The following is a 15,555-nucleotide window of genomic DNA, read 5'->3' as shown; positions in this document are numbered from 1 at the left end:
TCTGAGTCTCTTGATGCATTCAATAGCTCCAAAATATATTTGCAGTGTTCTGGGGTCATGGAAACAACTTTATTTCCTTAAGCTTCTGGGTGTGCTGGATATTGTGGGTCTGTGCTGTGCAGAGAGCTGTCGCTGTTGAGCAGCTAGCAGAGAAATGAAGGCACCAGTTCTCAGTGGCAAGAAGGAATGACCTTTATTGTTTTGATTTCATCACATATATAGAGTTCTCAAAAGTCACCCAGATTGGTCAGTCAGAAGCCTTTCCCCAGGCCTGATTGGCCAGGCCTGCACTGTCCAAGTTCTGGGACACTGTTCCAACAACATCCAAACTTTATCTTTATTTATAAAACACAAGAAAATTTCTCATGGGAAAAACCTGTGCTAGCCACAGAGAGCCAGTACAGGTGGTGTCGGAAACACCACTGATCTCCATGGAGCACCAGTCACCACCAGCTTCAGTCAGGGAGGTGAAGAACAAGCAGCTGATGGACTCCAAAAATTTCTGCTAGTCTGCTGCTGCCTTACAGGAGAAACTCAAGTCAGAATCCACCTCTTGGTGCCTCCCCATCTTGTTCATCCAAGGAAACCTATTTTAAACAGTTGTTTTCCCTTCCCCAACCTTAGAGAGGCACCTGAAGAGTTACACTTACCTTGCTGGAAGAGTTGAAAATCTGTAAGTTGCACTCTTAACTGCTCTTGCTGTCTTTCAGATATGGCACTGCCTGGGGACAGCTTGGTGCTGAAGATCCTGAATTGTGCTTTGGATACTGTTTTGCTCTCTTCCTTCCACCTCTGCCTTCTTCATGTGTACAACATATTCCCAGTGGTGAATCAAAAGATGAGGACCAAGGCCTTCCTCTCTCCTGTCTACCAGGCAGACTATCCTAAAGCTTGGCTGCTAGGCTTCCCTCCAGATGCTGGAAGACATGGGGTTAAACCTTCCCATGGAAGGCAGACAGCTATATTCAGCTCTTTCCTTTGCACACTCATCACTGTTATAAACCTCAGTTACAGTGTGGGCAACCTCATCCCCCAGTCATTCTTTTTAATGAATTGTTTGTGACATTTATCCTTTGAGCAAAAGTGAACGGCAACTCTGGGTGCCCCTCCTAGGCTGGGACATTTGAACTCCTTCCTCAGGAGGTGGGCAAATGCATAATCAAGGCAAAAGCCTGCTGACCCACTGTCCTTCTGTCTCAAACCAGGTGCATAGGACAGTGCCACTTCTGCTCTTTGCTGCTACTTGCTCTGAGTCAATCAGTGGCTAGATGCCTCCCCAGTGACATTTTGAAGACGGTCACTCTCCCAGTGTCTCTGTAAACACCAGAAGACCATCTCTTCTCAAAGCAGGGAAAATGAGTCAGCTGAGGACCCCAAGGAGAAGCTAACCATCTCCTGTTTAAAATCAACAGCTCTCCTTATTCGCTGCATCTTTTGTGCATGAGTCTACACTCTTGCTTGGCATGAAAGTCTTCCTGTAGGCACTGGCTGGGGTGAGCTCATTGCCCACTTCCCTTCCTTGGGTGGCCTTTTGCTTCCAACTGCTTGCAGTACTGTAGCTGACAGAATGCCTCTGGCACACTCTCTTGCAAGCCTTCAGCTCCCTTGCTTGGAGGCAAGCAAGGGAAATCACACAGTCATAGTGTGAACGTTTGAAAAACATTTATAGAAAAGAGAGGGGAAAGCAAGTCAATATTAATAAATTACAGAAAGATAGAACATCTGCACTAAATTATTGCAAACTCAAGTGAGAGTGGAAAGCTAAATAAATAAAGAGAAAATCATGTTAAGTTGGAAGATGAGTAATAGAAAAATTCTTCTTCAAAGTGCCACCAGTTAGCCTTTTTGTACAGCACTATATACAAACAAAACTAATGGAGATATAACAGAGGTCAGAAAGCTTGATGCAGCTGTCTAACAGCTGTCTGCCCTGTTTATTTTGCTCCCTTCTGACTCTACATTATTTTATGGCTTGGCTAAGTGCAGCACAAAGAGAGAGACCCTGAAGTTCGGGTTGTCTTGCCCCAAAAAGGTAGCCAGAGGATGGACTAGATGAAGGCAGAGGTCCTGTGCAGTCAAGGATAATGAGGTAGGTACCTGCACACAACAAGGGTTTAGGAATTGTCGTGGAGAAACCATATGGCAGTCAGGAAATTTGAATGGCCAAGGAGTTCAGCAGGCCTGTGAAGAGAACACCATTTTCTTTTGTTCTTATAGTTCTGCTGCCATATCTACTCCCAGATACATGTGATGGGGCGCAGAGGTGGAAGTAGATGACTTTCCAGCATCCTTTGCAGGCATGGGACTTGATGCCTCATGTATTGCTTTTGTTCAGGGATGTGACTGAACAAGTTCAGTGGGAGAGAGGCTCAAAATGTTATAGACTGTTTCTCTGTATCCTAAAGCTATACCAAGCATACCATTACTAATAAAGGTATTTGTTTATTGGTCCTAAAGACATTCTGAGATGGCTACTTCATATCTTCCTCAAGCAAACTATGCTTGCTACTGGAAAAATTTCTTGAATGCATAAATGACTTTTCTTGTAGCAATGTAGACCCAAGGGTTTGCTATGTCTGTACAATTAAAACAGTAGATCCCTTTTATTTACAACAGCCATCTGCTTATTGAAAGTAAGTTATCATTTCTCCTTCAATTTTCCTTAAACAATCCTGATTCTTTTAGTCTTTTTTCATAGATAGCATTTTCTACATTTTGGGCAGTTCTTGCTATTCTCTTTTGTGGAAGTGCCTCCTTAAGTTTAAGGAATAAAATTTCAGTGAAGTCCTCCCCACTGCTAAGTAGAGCACAGTATCACTTTTTGTGATGTGAAGGCTTGAATTTCTGTTTGCACACTTCCATGTGATAATTTCCTTTTTCCCCACCAGCCCGTTATTACTGTTTCAGGTTCAGCTAACCCACAACACCTTTTTGCCAAGAGACTCTTTTCTAATCAAAATATCCTTCTGCATTTTTAGCATCATAAAATTTACTATGTGTGCAAGCTCCAGAGTCTACCTGAACTTAATCCATTGATTTTGCTCTGTCAACCCACATGCTTTTTGCAGACTATTTCTTCAACATGTTAAAATCATCTGGAGTCAGATGTTTTGTTGAGATGCATGGTAACACAACAGCTTTTCCTCTGTGTATGAAGCCTTGTTTGCCTAAATATTCCCAAGGCTGTGCTTTTTCTACTTAGCCTTAAATCTTACCCATTTTTCGTTGGGATTGTCTGTGCTAATTGCATCCTCACATTTGGCCATTTTAGGTGCAATTAAAAAAGACATGAAACACTTTGATCTGCTCATTGTAATCTCCCCATTATCTTCCCTCTTCATGGAGTAATTAGCTAGCATTTTCCTCTATCTTCTTTTTAGTCAATGATTGAATTCTGTTACCTTTGTTGTCTCTTGCTAATTTAATTTCAAGTTTCCAGACCTTGTTTTACATGGCTATGTTCATACTCATCCTTGGACATCTTGTTCTGCTTCTACTTGTTGTGGTTCCTTATTGTCTTTGAGATCAATAAAGAGAAGTCAATGTTTTTCATTTCTAGCCTTTTTTCTGCTTCTGAAGCTCTGGCTTTAGCATTGCTGCTTTGGGGAACTACTAACTCTCTCTAAGCCCTCTGTTTCTTGGCAGTTTCCCAAGCTTATTGAGGTCTGTCTGTCTGAAACCCATCAGGTTGGATTTTCTTCTCTTCTCTTGCCTTGCATCTCCAAGGACCATGAAATCTACCTTTCATGGTAACTCCATATTGCCTTCCACCTTCCCTTTCCTACACTGCTCCTCCCTTGTGCTAAGACTCAAACCCAGAGGACCTTTTCCTTTAATTCCCTTCTGGTCTTCTGAATACAAAAAAAAGTTGTGATAAGTCTGTACCATAAAGGTGCTGAAAATTTTTTAAGCTGCTGAATTCTATTTGTTTAACAAATGTCTCTAAATGTAGCTAAAATCTTCCACTTCCCACAAGACCTGTGATTCAGATATCTCTGTTAGTTACACTCAAAAAGCCTCAAATACCTAATTGTCATGAATAGATGCCCTTTAACAGACTCCAATAAATTCTGACAATGGTATCCTATTTCCACCTTTGCATACTTTCAGCAAGGCTAACTCCATCAGTCTTCTGGATTTCTGAACAAGCTTACACCAACAAAGCTCACAAAGTGACACCTCTTTTATGTCTCTGCTCTCTATTCTTTGAACAAGCAGCACCCTTTTCTGTCAGCATTCCAGTCATATGAGTGATCTGACCATGTCTCTGTGATTTCAGTGAAGCTGTAATCTTGATCCTGTACTAAAACTCCCAGTTAGAATAAAGAGAATGTTTATTTAATGCTGATTTCACCATGCTGCTTTCATTAATATGCCAACATTTAAGACTGATGCATTATTCTCTTGTTTCTTCTGTGGCATTGTGACAAAAAACATTTTCCTTCTTAGTTTTAAGATCTTCCTCTAGTTTGCTGTGGTGTCTCTGTGAGCACATACTGACCATGTGGTTTTGACTCCCTGTGTATTGTCCTTTTCCTGAAATATCATGCCATAGCTAAAAAAGTTAGGGTTTTTTGAGGCTCAAGCATTATTTTGTTCTTTTTGTGGGTACTGGTGCTTAGGACACTACTCTGAAGTCTTTCAACCCAGCATTTGCTCTCAGGAATGATGAGTAGTGACTCTTTCTCTAAGCTGAAAGCAGTTGCCTTAAAATTACATTTGTCTCAGTTCAAGAATGAGATTTCAATAATAGGGGTAAGTTGAGGACATAAATACATCACTAGAAATATGTGAAGATGAAGGGGAAAATGCCTATCTTACTAAGCAGAATTTGATCTATTTCCTATAGGCTAGAAAGATACACAGCTCTTTCCATTCTTTCAGTTGGATGGGGATGCAGCATGCCATGCCAGCAGGAATGCTCACTTCATCTACATGCAAGAGTTTTTCCTAACCTTGGTGACCACACAGCCCAGACCCAAAGTTCTCAGCAATAACACAAATGGAGGGAATTGTCAGTCATGGGAATACTTCAACACATTCTGTGTTGCCCAGAAATGTAAGAGACCATCTGGAATTAGTGTTGAATATTTTCGCTAATGACCTCATGATGGAATATTGAGAATGTTTATTAAATTTACAGATGACACCAGGCAGGGATTACTTGTGAGTCTGGTACAGGACAGGATTAGAATTCAAAATGATCTTGCCAAACTGGAGGAATGGTCTGGAAAAAAAAATTAAATAGAATGCAATTCAATAGGAACCCACGCAATACATACACTTAGACAGGAATAATCATCAGCATAAGCCCATAATGACAATTTTTAGAAATTTTGCACAAAAAAAACTGGGAAGAATTCTGGCAGATCACAGAAGGAGTTGTCAAATGAGCCAACTGTATCATACTTCTGTGAAAATGTCACATATTATCCTGAAATATATAAATGGGAATAGATCTTAGATTATACATTCTACTCAGCACTGGCAGGGCCTCAGGGGCAGTACATGGTCCTGTTTTGGGCACTGAACTTCTGAAAAGATACGAGGTGTTTAGAGAAAGGCAGGATGGGACCAACATAGTCCAGAAATCTGGAAAAAATGGGAATTGTAGAAGAAGTTTGCATGGAGACTGTTTATTGGAGGAAGAGGCATGAAATGAAATTTAGATAAATGAAGCTTCTACAGAGAAGAAGGAAATTGCCTGTTCTCCCAGAGTGAGAACTGAAAGATATAAATGCAACAGAAGAAATGCAGAGCAGGCATTACTAGGAAAACTTTCCTGCTGGTCAAAAAAAGTGAAAGTGGAAGGAGTTTTCTTGAAAAGAGATTTCTACCCTGGAAAGTCTGTAGACATACATCCTCAGTTAAGGAGAATTACTCATACAGAAAGCTTTGGACAGCCTCCCATAAAGGCCTGGCTAGCTGAATGCACTGTGGCCTATGAACCAGAGATAAAGCAATACTTTTAACAAGGAAGCTTAAGTTATCCACTTCTATTCTGTCTTGAATCTAAGTAACCTGGGGGCATTCCCCCTCTTAAAAAAAATCAGACTTTGTCCCTACATGCTCAAAATTAATATTCCCATTGCACCAGGAGCCTGTTGTTCCCTGTCACTTGGGGATGTTTGACAATGTCCTGCTTGACAGCTCCTGAATTCCTCAGGTGTGCCTGGGTGGAAGGCACCCACTGGGCTGCAGTTCATCAGGGCACACTGCAGTTTCCTCTCTCCCTGAAATGCTGATGTGAGCAGGGATCACGACAGGAGTGAGACACAGGGCAGCATATCAGCACCTGCTTCCACCTGTGTGAACACACACAGGCCCTGTGTCTCACCCTTTTGCCACCTTCCTGTTGCCAGGTGGGCTGAACAAGCAGGGCTTCAGCACAGAATGCAGAGGAGCATGTCCTGCAGTGCTGAGGGACCATCTTTCCTTATGCCTTACCCAGTGTGGAAGACAGCAAGGAGGGGTAACACTACTCTGCCAGCAAGGCACACCACTGGAAAGGTAATGGTCTTGGGAATCAAGAGGGCAAGCAGTAGCCTGATCACCTTTCATTGAGTAAGACCTGGATTCTGAGCACTGGTGATGCGGAGATGGTATCTTTCCAAGTGGAGTTTATAATTGCCTTTATTTCATGTATTTAAAGTTATCACCTCTGCATTGGCTCTCTTTGGCTTTCAATGATGCTCCAAGTAAGTAATTTTAAGTTCCTATGATTCACATTATCCCTGACTAATGGTGCCCACAATGGAAAATTCTAGGAGTGTCATGATGAAAACCATATTTAGTGTTAGTAGTATCCATATATAGTAGGGATTGGCAGTAATAAAGTGAACAAAAAGAAATATGCTGGTAAAGATGGGAAGTGGAAGCTCTAGAATGAGACTTTTGCATGTGACATTTAAAGGGCATGCTAGAAATATTTTGGTGGGAGATCAAATACCACCATTCTCCACATTTTGGGTTGATGTCTAATCATTCTTCTTGGTCAGGTTCTAGCCAGAAAAACCACCAACACACAAAAACATCTTCTGTTCATCTTCTGGTTTTGTACTTGGGGCTCCTCCTCCCACTTCAGTGCCAATCCCTCCCAGCTTCCACATCACCACGGGGTTATTAATCAATTGTGATACCCACATGACCTCCAGTTTCAGCTCTCTTTGGTCCCTCTACTCCACTAGCTGAACTATTTCTAATTGGCTAATCAGCTTATCCGGTTTGGCCCTTGATGCAAACCAGGTCTAGACATGATCTATTCCTGGGAGGCCCCTAGGTTCAAGGGGCCAATCTCACACCCTGTCCATCACTATTGTCAGCACAGTACCCTATCTCAAAGACATGCCAATGAACATTAGTGAGAGATTAAAATGACAGCCTTGGTTTTCTTACATGCCTTTTAATCATCGTAACATGCAGTCTAATGTTTCACTCTGTCTTCCTTTCCCTGCAAGAGCATGTTCTCATGGAAGAAACCAGGAGGGACGAGAGTGGGTCAAAGACCACAGCAGGGTGAATGCAGTGGAAAGGAATTAAAATGGAGGGTGGGGGAGGAGGAGACAAGAGACAAAACCCAAGTCAGAATCTGGCAGCCAGACATAGAGCAACAAGGCTAGAATATAAATTCCTTCGCATGGCTCCCAAAGGCTGACCTCTTATAGGTACCACTCACATCACACCAGCATGCCACCAACATGTGTCAGTGCTGATGTCTACTGCGGGCTGCCTGACACACACAGACACACACCTGAAAGATGGTTTTCACAAAGGTTGCACAAACTCATTCTAAACTCATTCTGCAAAGAACTGGGAGGCTTGGCTGCTCTGGAAACCAAGCTGCCTTTTTGAAGTGCCTGCATATGGATTTAGTAGCTGACTTTTAGACCTTTGGGTTTCTGAAAAAGTCTTAGCCTGGTCACTTAGCTGTGACTTTGTGCAATTATTGACTATTTAGACAAACAACAATCAGAGGGCTGCATGCAATAGGATCGTGTCTGAATTCCTTCTTGGTCTCTCCGGCAGTGAATAGTTGGCGGCTCTTAAACAAAGCCCCATTCTCTCTGCAAAGAAGTGCCAGTGTAAAAGGCGGATGCTCCTGTGTGAATATCTGCTACACAGGCAGGCATAAAGAAGGTCTCCCTGTGCCCCAGCTGAAGAGCTGTGTGGCTGTGTTAACAGCATGCACAACCCAAGTTAATGACCTCACTTGTCCAAGACTTCCTTGTGCTCGGCCAGCTCTGAATGCAGACAGAGCAAGTTCACACCTGCCTGCAAAATACCATATGGACATCATCTGCAACAAACTTGCTCAGATGGTTCATTTCTGAGGGGCATTCAAACTTTTCCTGGATGTGTGTGTTTTTTCCTCTCTCAGTCATGCTTTTACTGAAAATTTTAGCTAGTGTAATACTGACTCCTTAGCTTTTCAACTCCTTGGTCCAAAACTATTTGGCTGGTGGGATGTGTGAATTCCTTTAGCCAACCAGTGGAGCATGTAATTAGCTCTATATGCACGAATGAATTACGCATATGTTTTGCTATGTGGCTTCAGCTGGTAACTAAGCATGAGAAGTTTCCAGCTAGAAAAGGAAACCAGTGAGAAAGTTAGGAAAGGCTGTGAATTGGGCAGTGCACAGGACATCTCTGGTTTTTCTTGCTCCCTTTCTGCCACATACTTGATTGTCTGCATCCTCATTTTTTAGGCTGTGCTCACTGCAGGATGCACTCTGTTCTCCATGCATCACATTCTGCTTTCACTCAGCATTAAGTCTGGACGACTTTTGCTGATCCAGTAAAGATTAAACTCGGCCAGTTGTAGAGGTTAGCATGAGTCCTCCTCACCCATTCCTGCCTGCCTGAGCAGGGGACGGAAGCAGAGCCCTGCAATCACACCTGCCCATCTTATGAAGTTCCTGTCTCTTGGCTGAGATGAGGTGTCCGGCTCTGTGTGAGTGTTGCTGAGGCTGTTGCAACACACATTCAAACGAGTTTCCTTGAACCATTTCACAGCCCAGCTAAATCGCACACTTGCAGCACGAACTTCCTGTGAAGGCAACTGCCTTACTGAACTGTTGCACTGCTTTGCTCCTTTCTGTCACCTGTTTAGCAATTCTTTAAGGATGCAAGCCTTAAAGAAGGTCAGAGTTAAAAGAAGTAACATATTTGAAAGTGCTTTCTCAGTCCTTTAGTGCAGTACTCAGCTCATGTTGAGTTGGCCTTCCCTGAACAAGGGGAATGTAACCCTGCTGGTAGCACCATTATATTATTTATATAGCAAGTTACACTGCAGAGTTCAGATTTCTTTTTACATTTCTAGGTGGAAAAAATTATTAGAATGTTTTGCATAAGCAAAATTTATCCTGTCCATTTCAATAGTCAATTTTTGTAATGCACCCTGGCACATTTGAACTATTATTTCTCGATATAAATAATAACCTAGTACACAGACTTTCCTCCTGTTGAAAACCATCCTACTTTTTAAAGCAATAGCATGCCCAGTTGGAGTAGGAAGGATAGAAACTAATCTTTTCAAAGAGAGGATCTTTTAGCAGAATATCAGATCTCACTCAATTTTATGGTGAGAGAAAGCCAGAAATGGATTCAATGTAAATGCTGTTGTGTTTCACTAGTGTTTCATACTGAACTGTGGCAACCAAGGACCAAACCAGGGCTTCCTGAAGCTAGCACAAGTCTTTGCACCATTTCTCTGGTTCTCAGGCATCCAAATGAAAGCTATCCAGCTAGGCAGCACAGTCGGCGCCTTTTCCTCTGACCTCCCTCTGAAATTGCACACAAGGCCACACATTTGACAGATAGGGAAAGGCTAAACAGCAAGCATGTCGGCCTCTTACAGATGTGGTTAAATTATCTTAATGTATTTAAACAAAGTGCAATGTCAAAGTAGCATAAATACCATATTTCAGCAAAATGGCTGCTTCTCCAGTGTTCTGCTTGCCAATGCCAAATGAAATACTTCACACTGTTTATTCACAAAATTCTTTCTTGTCCACTGAATTTTCATATTGCTGGGCTGGGCCAAATAACCAGTTTCCTTTTAAAATAGAAAAACCATTAGTGCATTCCAATAGGCTTTTCATGTTATATTAGAAACCCTTGGGAATGTGGTGCGATTAGCTTTTTTTGGTCTTAATTATTGCTGATGGGAGCCTACCTGTGGGGAAACTCTGAAAGGCACACAACAGCCAGCCATGCACACCGAGCAGTTAAAGGAGGAAGCTTGAAAAGTGTGGCAGCCCTTTGGTATGTTAGTGGCAATTCCAGCCCTTTTAAACAGGATACCCTTTGTGTTAAGAAACACACCTGCACCACTTCAGAGATTAATGGGCAATTTCTTGGCAGTACTTGTGGACATTTCAGTTGTCCATTAGGATGATATAAAACCAGAGGAGAAATTTTTTTGATCAGCTTTAATTGAATGGTAATCTCTTCTCCTTAAAGTAACTTACGTTTCTTGGGAAACTCATAAGCCTCCTTGACTGCCTGGACAAAGAGTAAAGAAATGACAGAGGCCCCCTTAAGTATAAATCCTCCTCCATCCTCCTCCATTAGTCAAGTCTCTTCTGTGAATGAGTTAACTTGAAAAAAATCATATTACTAAGTATTTTATCAAAGCAAACATTTAATCAAAGTGAAAGGAGGAGATACTAGACCCCTTCTGGAATGGGATGGAGACTGCCAAGATGTGTTTTAATTTCTTAGGAAAACAAACTATGTCAAACACTGGGTTTTAGGCAAGCAGATGCTCATTTATCATTCGTTTTGTCTGTGCATGCACTTGGGATCCTGCTGAACACAAGTTTTCTGAAATGGAAATGACCATATGGCCAATACCTTAAAAATTAATTCAACATGCCCTGCCTCTCGTGTGCATCACATTCTTTTAATGGTGCTTTTCTTCTTTTTTTTTCAGTGTTGGACAATGGAAACAGAACAACTGCCTTTGTGAGAGTCTGGTTCATTGCAGAGACAATCTATGACTGATGCTGTATGCTACCAGCAGAGCAGCAGAGTTTGGATACTTCTTTGCAGAGGCTGTGCTTTCATGGCCCCTCTTCTTTCAGAGGTTATCTCACCAAAAAAAAAAAAAAAAAGCTTTGCCACTGTTTTAAGTGTCATGAGAGAGCCCACAAAAAGTGTCCTGCCCCAGAGCTGTGCTGGTGGTGGGCTCTAAGATGAGCACTGGGTATCCAGTGTGCCAGGGATGTCCAGGGATGACAGCAGCTCATGTACTTAACAGGTTATACCTCATACATCAAAAACAGCTAAAGTTTGCTGAGTAAGGAAAATGTAAGCAAACAAAACAGGATAGCTTCATAAACTCAAACTCCTAATTTGCAGGTGTAGTTACCACAGTCACTGAAGATTTACATGGTAAAGGCCATTTTGATTTCAGACAGGTTTTTGTGAGAAAAATTAATGCAAGCACAATTATGGCCATGGGTCCTGATGCAGTAAAAAGACATTCAGTTGGACATAATTGATAGCCACATATGGCATTGGAGACTGCAGCTTTCACCTTCCTCATAAAGACTCAAGTGACAGCCAGGAACCTGAAACATAGCTCAGTGACATCATTTATAGATAAATGACCACTTTATCTTAGCCAGGGCAGGGTGTCTCCCTGGTCAGCAGAGTAAAAGGCTGTCTGTCTACTGGTATCATCCCTGTCCTGCATCCTCTGCTGCTTTGCACGTCTGCCTCCCCTCTGCCAGTGATCACTACTCACACACTTCTTTGCAAAGAACTTCCCCAAAGCTCTGCAAGCAAGAAGTGACACTGGCAGGCATTAGGGATGAATATTATCAGCATGGCGTACTGTGACTGGTCACAGTGACTGACATCTTTGACACCTCGTAAACCCAAACTTGAAACCATCACATCCCAGAAGAATCATTTGCTGACCTGTGTTGACACAAACGGCAACAGGCAAAGTATGTCACGCCTGCATACCCAACTCACAGGTTTGATGCCCCATATTATTAGATGCCACAGCACCAGTTAACTATAAATACCATGCACCCTGCATGTGACACAGCTGCTCACCTGGGCTTGAGCCCTGAGTTAAGGGAGCAAGGATGACAGGAATGAGAAACGAAGAGCAACTGTGTCTCAGATCTCCTCTTGCCTGCTTCCAGATGACATGACACTCAGTTTCTTCAGATCCAAGTGTCTGAAGAAATACCTGCTGTCTGGAATGCCCCCAGGGAACTTCCTACCTGGGAAGTAACCAGGCATTTGTCTTCCAAACAGCACTGAAAGCCCCCAGTGTAGCTCCCAAAAGGACATCAGTCTAAGGAATAGGGGAATAGACTTTTTCAGTTGGAAGGGACCTGCAATGGATTAGTCATTTAGTTCCATTGACTGACTAATTCAGGGCTAAACAAGTTAAACCATGTTAAGGGCATTGCCCAAATGCTTCTTAAATTATATTGACCACTTCTCTAGAAAGCCTGTTCAGTATTTGACAATTGTCTCAGTAAAGAAATGGTTCCTAACATCCAATCTAAGCCTTCCCCGAGGTAGTTTTGAATCATTTCCATGTGTCCTATCACTGGATCTTAAGGAGAAGAGCTCAGTATCTCCCTTCCCAATTTCCCTTTTCAGGGAGCTACTGTAGAGAACAATGACATCACCCCTCAGACTTCTTTTCTCCAAACTAGACAAGTCCTCAAAGGGCATTCCTGACAGTCCTTTCACCAGCTTTCTTGCCCTTATCTAGATCCAAGTGCTTTCAAATCCCTCTTAACCTGTGAGGCCCAGACCTGCACACAGTGCTCAAGAAGGTGAGAACAGCAGACAGCAGGATAATCACCTCTTTTGACCTGCTGGCTGTGTTTGATGCACCCCAGGATGTGGAGCCCTCTTGGCTGCCAGGGCTCACTTCTGGCTCACACTGAGCCCACTGCTGACCAGCACCCCCAGATTGCTCTCTCAAGCCACTCCCCTCCTGATTTATACTTGTGCTCAGCATTACTTTGGTATTTTAACTTGTTAAATTTCATCCCATTAATCATAGCCCAATGCTCCAATCTATCTAGATCCTTCTGCAAGGCTTCCTGTCCCTCAAGAGAGTCAACAGCATCTCCCAGTTTGGCATCATCAGCAAACTTGCTAATGGTGCACTCAGCTCCTGCATATTGGACCTGATAGTGTCCTCTGCAAATAAAGGCATACTGATAGTCATTATATTACTCTCTTGCTTCCTCTTTTTTTCTGTTATTTTTGGTAAGAATTTTATATTTGATTAACCATTGCAATTTTAGAAGCAATTCATTGAGGTGCAGCCACATGTCATCTCAGTGAAAGCCTTTTGAACTGCAACGCTCTCCAAGGAAATTGGTTATGTGCTTCAAATTACCCTGAAATCACATTCATATGTCTGAATTTATTTTTTTCTGGTTATGTCATCTTATTGTCAGCACTCAGGAAGGTTAGGGATGGAAAGTGCATCCCATCATTAGAAACAGAGACTCTGTGTGGTGATGATCAGTAAAAAATCTTTCCTAACACCTTTAGCTCTGTCTTTCCTTGCTTTCTGCAATACTCTTTCAGCTCTCTACTCTACTGTTCAGAAAGGCTTTGATTTTTCAGCCAATGGAAATAGACTTTGGAAAAAAGAGGCTGGAGTTGTCAAAACCGACAACCAAACCTCACCAACACTCATAAGATGCCATGCCCTGCACTGAATGCTCTAGCCCAGCAGTGGGTTCCAGAAGCCCCATAATAAGCCAAAGGCTGAGTTTCAACATGACTAGACAGAGAAGATCAGGGAAAAGAATCTGGCTCACACATTCATTTATGAGAGTTTGGCCATCTTCTACGTGTCTCTGAGTTATTTCTTCAGGATTTTTTTTTCCTTATCTCATGATTTGGTGTTTGTTTGTTTAAAGTTCCTGAAACGCAGTCCAAGCAGGTTGAACCTTGTGACTTGTGGCAGACTGCTTTGCAAACAAATGTGCCATTACCACAAACTGAATACAGTGGGCTTCAGTTCCACAGAGTTCTCCTTTTGCTCTCCCTTCAAGCCCAATAGCTTTCACAGTGGAGTACATGTCTGCACACATCCAAAGGTCTCTCCTGGAGAGGGAAGCTGCTCTTTGATCTGACACCGCAGCTGCCTGCTAATCTCCAGTCTTCCACAGCTACATCATCAAACCTGCAACATGCACAGTCCCATGCCCTGTGCCTCAGTGAAAAGACAAACATGAACCACGGGGAAGAAATTACTACTCTGTTTTGGTTGTCCTTTCTGGCAGCTGGTGGCATTCCCAACATGTCCCTTTGAAAGTCCTGACCACTCTTGTCAGACTGGCTCTGTGCTGATAATTCAGTACAACAGCAGCACCTGTTGCCCCAGTCTCCTCTTTCAGTGTTGGCTGCCTTGGGCTTGTACAGCAGGAACTTCCTGCACCACATCCTGCCTCACAGGAAAGGCATGGCTAGAAATCTCTCCTGGTCAATGTGTACATTCAGCACATCAGCTCATGCTCTGTTCCTGCGACTTTTCCATGGCTACGTTTCAGCTATTTGATCTCTGGGTACAGCCCATGATGTGGCAAAGCCTGGAGTCTCCTTCTGCAAAAGGACTGTCTCCAGCCACGGTAAGACAGGCAGATTGCCTAGGCCAGCTGGTGGCCTTCTGAGACCTTCTGTGCAGTGCTGCTCTTGTGCTGACCTCTGCCATCAGTGCACATGCTCAGGAACGCCACAGACCCTCCTGGCTGCACCGCCGTGATATGAAGTCTCCTTTGGTATTGTCCTCAGTGCTGCAGCCCAAGATTTTTAACTTCCTGGAGATATGGGAGAGGAGGGGCATATGACAGGAAGATAACCAGACAGCAGTTTTAAACTGTCCCCTTTCCTGAATTTAGATGGTTTTTAAGAGAAAACTTCTATCTCAGAAGTGATATTTATCTTATTTTCCCCTCTTAAATAACTCACCAGCAATTCCCAGCATCTCAACAAGTGATAAGACTCAATGTAAATGTGTTTGTGTACATGACCTCGATGCTGTCCATGGGATCTCTATGCACCCTTCAACTTGCAGTTATCTTGAGGCAGCAGAAACTGTGGGTGACTGAGTTTGAACCGATTACTTCAAAGGTATATTTTATCACCAAAGTATGTTAACACCTCAACAAATCAACAGTGGTGAAGGTGCTCTATGTGCATTTTGGCTTCCTGAGAGTACAGTCATGTCACTATTCTTGGAACAGACATTGAGACCCATTTTGTACATATATATATATATATATATATATATTTGTTTATTTGTAATAAATTCTATAAATGCATGTATGTTCAATATACGGGTGTTATTATTATTGTTGTTATTATTTTACTATTATTATTATTACCATTCCTTTCCCAAAACCTCAATAAGACTTATTTTCCTGACACTTGAAAAGTTGGCTTCTCAGCCCCATCTGACCCACGTATGTTTCCTAAGGTGAGGGAATGCAAATCATTAGCCCCATGGGGACTGTAAGCTAAATTCTTTAGGCATCCCAGAAGTCCTTTGTTCTATCATCC

The 15,555-nt window shown here is 42.6% G+C and overlaps 1 long non-coding RNA gene across 2 annotated transcripts in view; it reads left to right on the top strand.

Annotated features, from left to right (window-relative positions):
- LOC146439381 (uncharacterized) overlaps positions 1–15,245 on the top strand; it is a 93,833-nt gene extending 78,588 nt beyond the window's left edge. For both annotated transcript variants that reach the window (XR_014850782.1, XR_014850783.1), the window contains one exon: positions 10,934–15,245. This is a non-coding gene — a long non-coding RNA (uncharacterized LOC146439381). The remainder of the gene's footprint in view (positions 1–10,933) is intronic.
- The last annotated feature ends 310 nt before the right edge of the window (positions 15,246–15,555 follow it).

This window comes from Lichenostomus cassidix, chromosome 3 (genome assembly GCF_008360975.1).
Source record: "Lichenostomus cassidix isolate B80296 chromosome 3, HeHo_3.0, whole genome shotgun sequence".
Classification (NCBI taxonomy): Eukaryota; Metazoa; Chordata; class Aves; order Passeriformes; family Meliphagidae; genus Lichenostomus; species Lichenostomus cassidix.
Note: the sequence above shows the minus strand (reverse complement) of the source record. Positions and strands in the feature narration are given on the sequence as shown.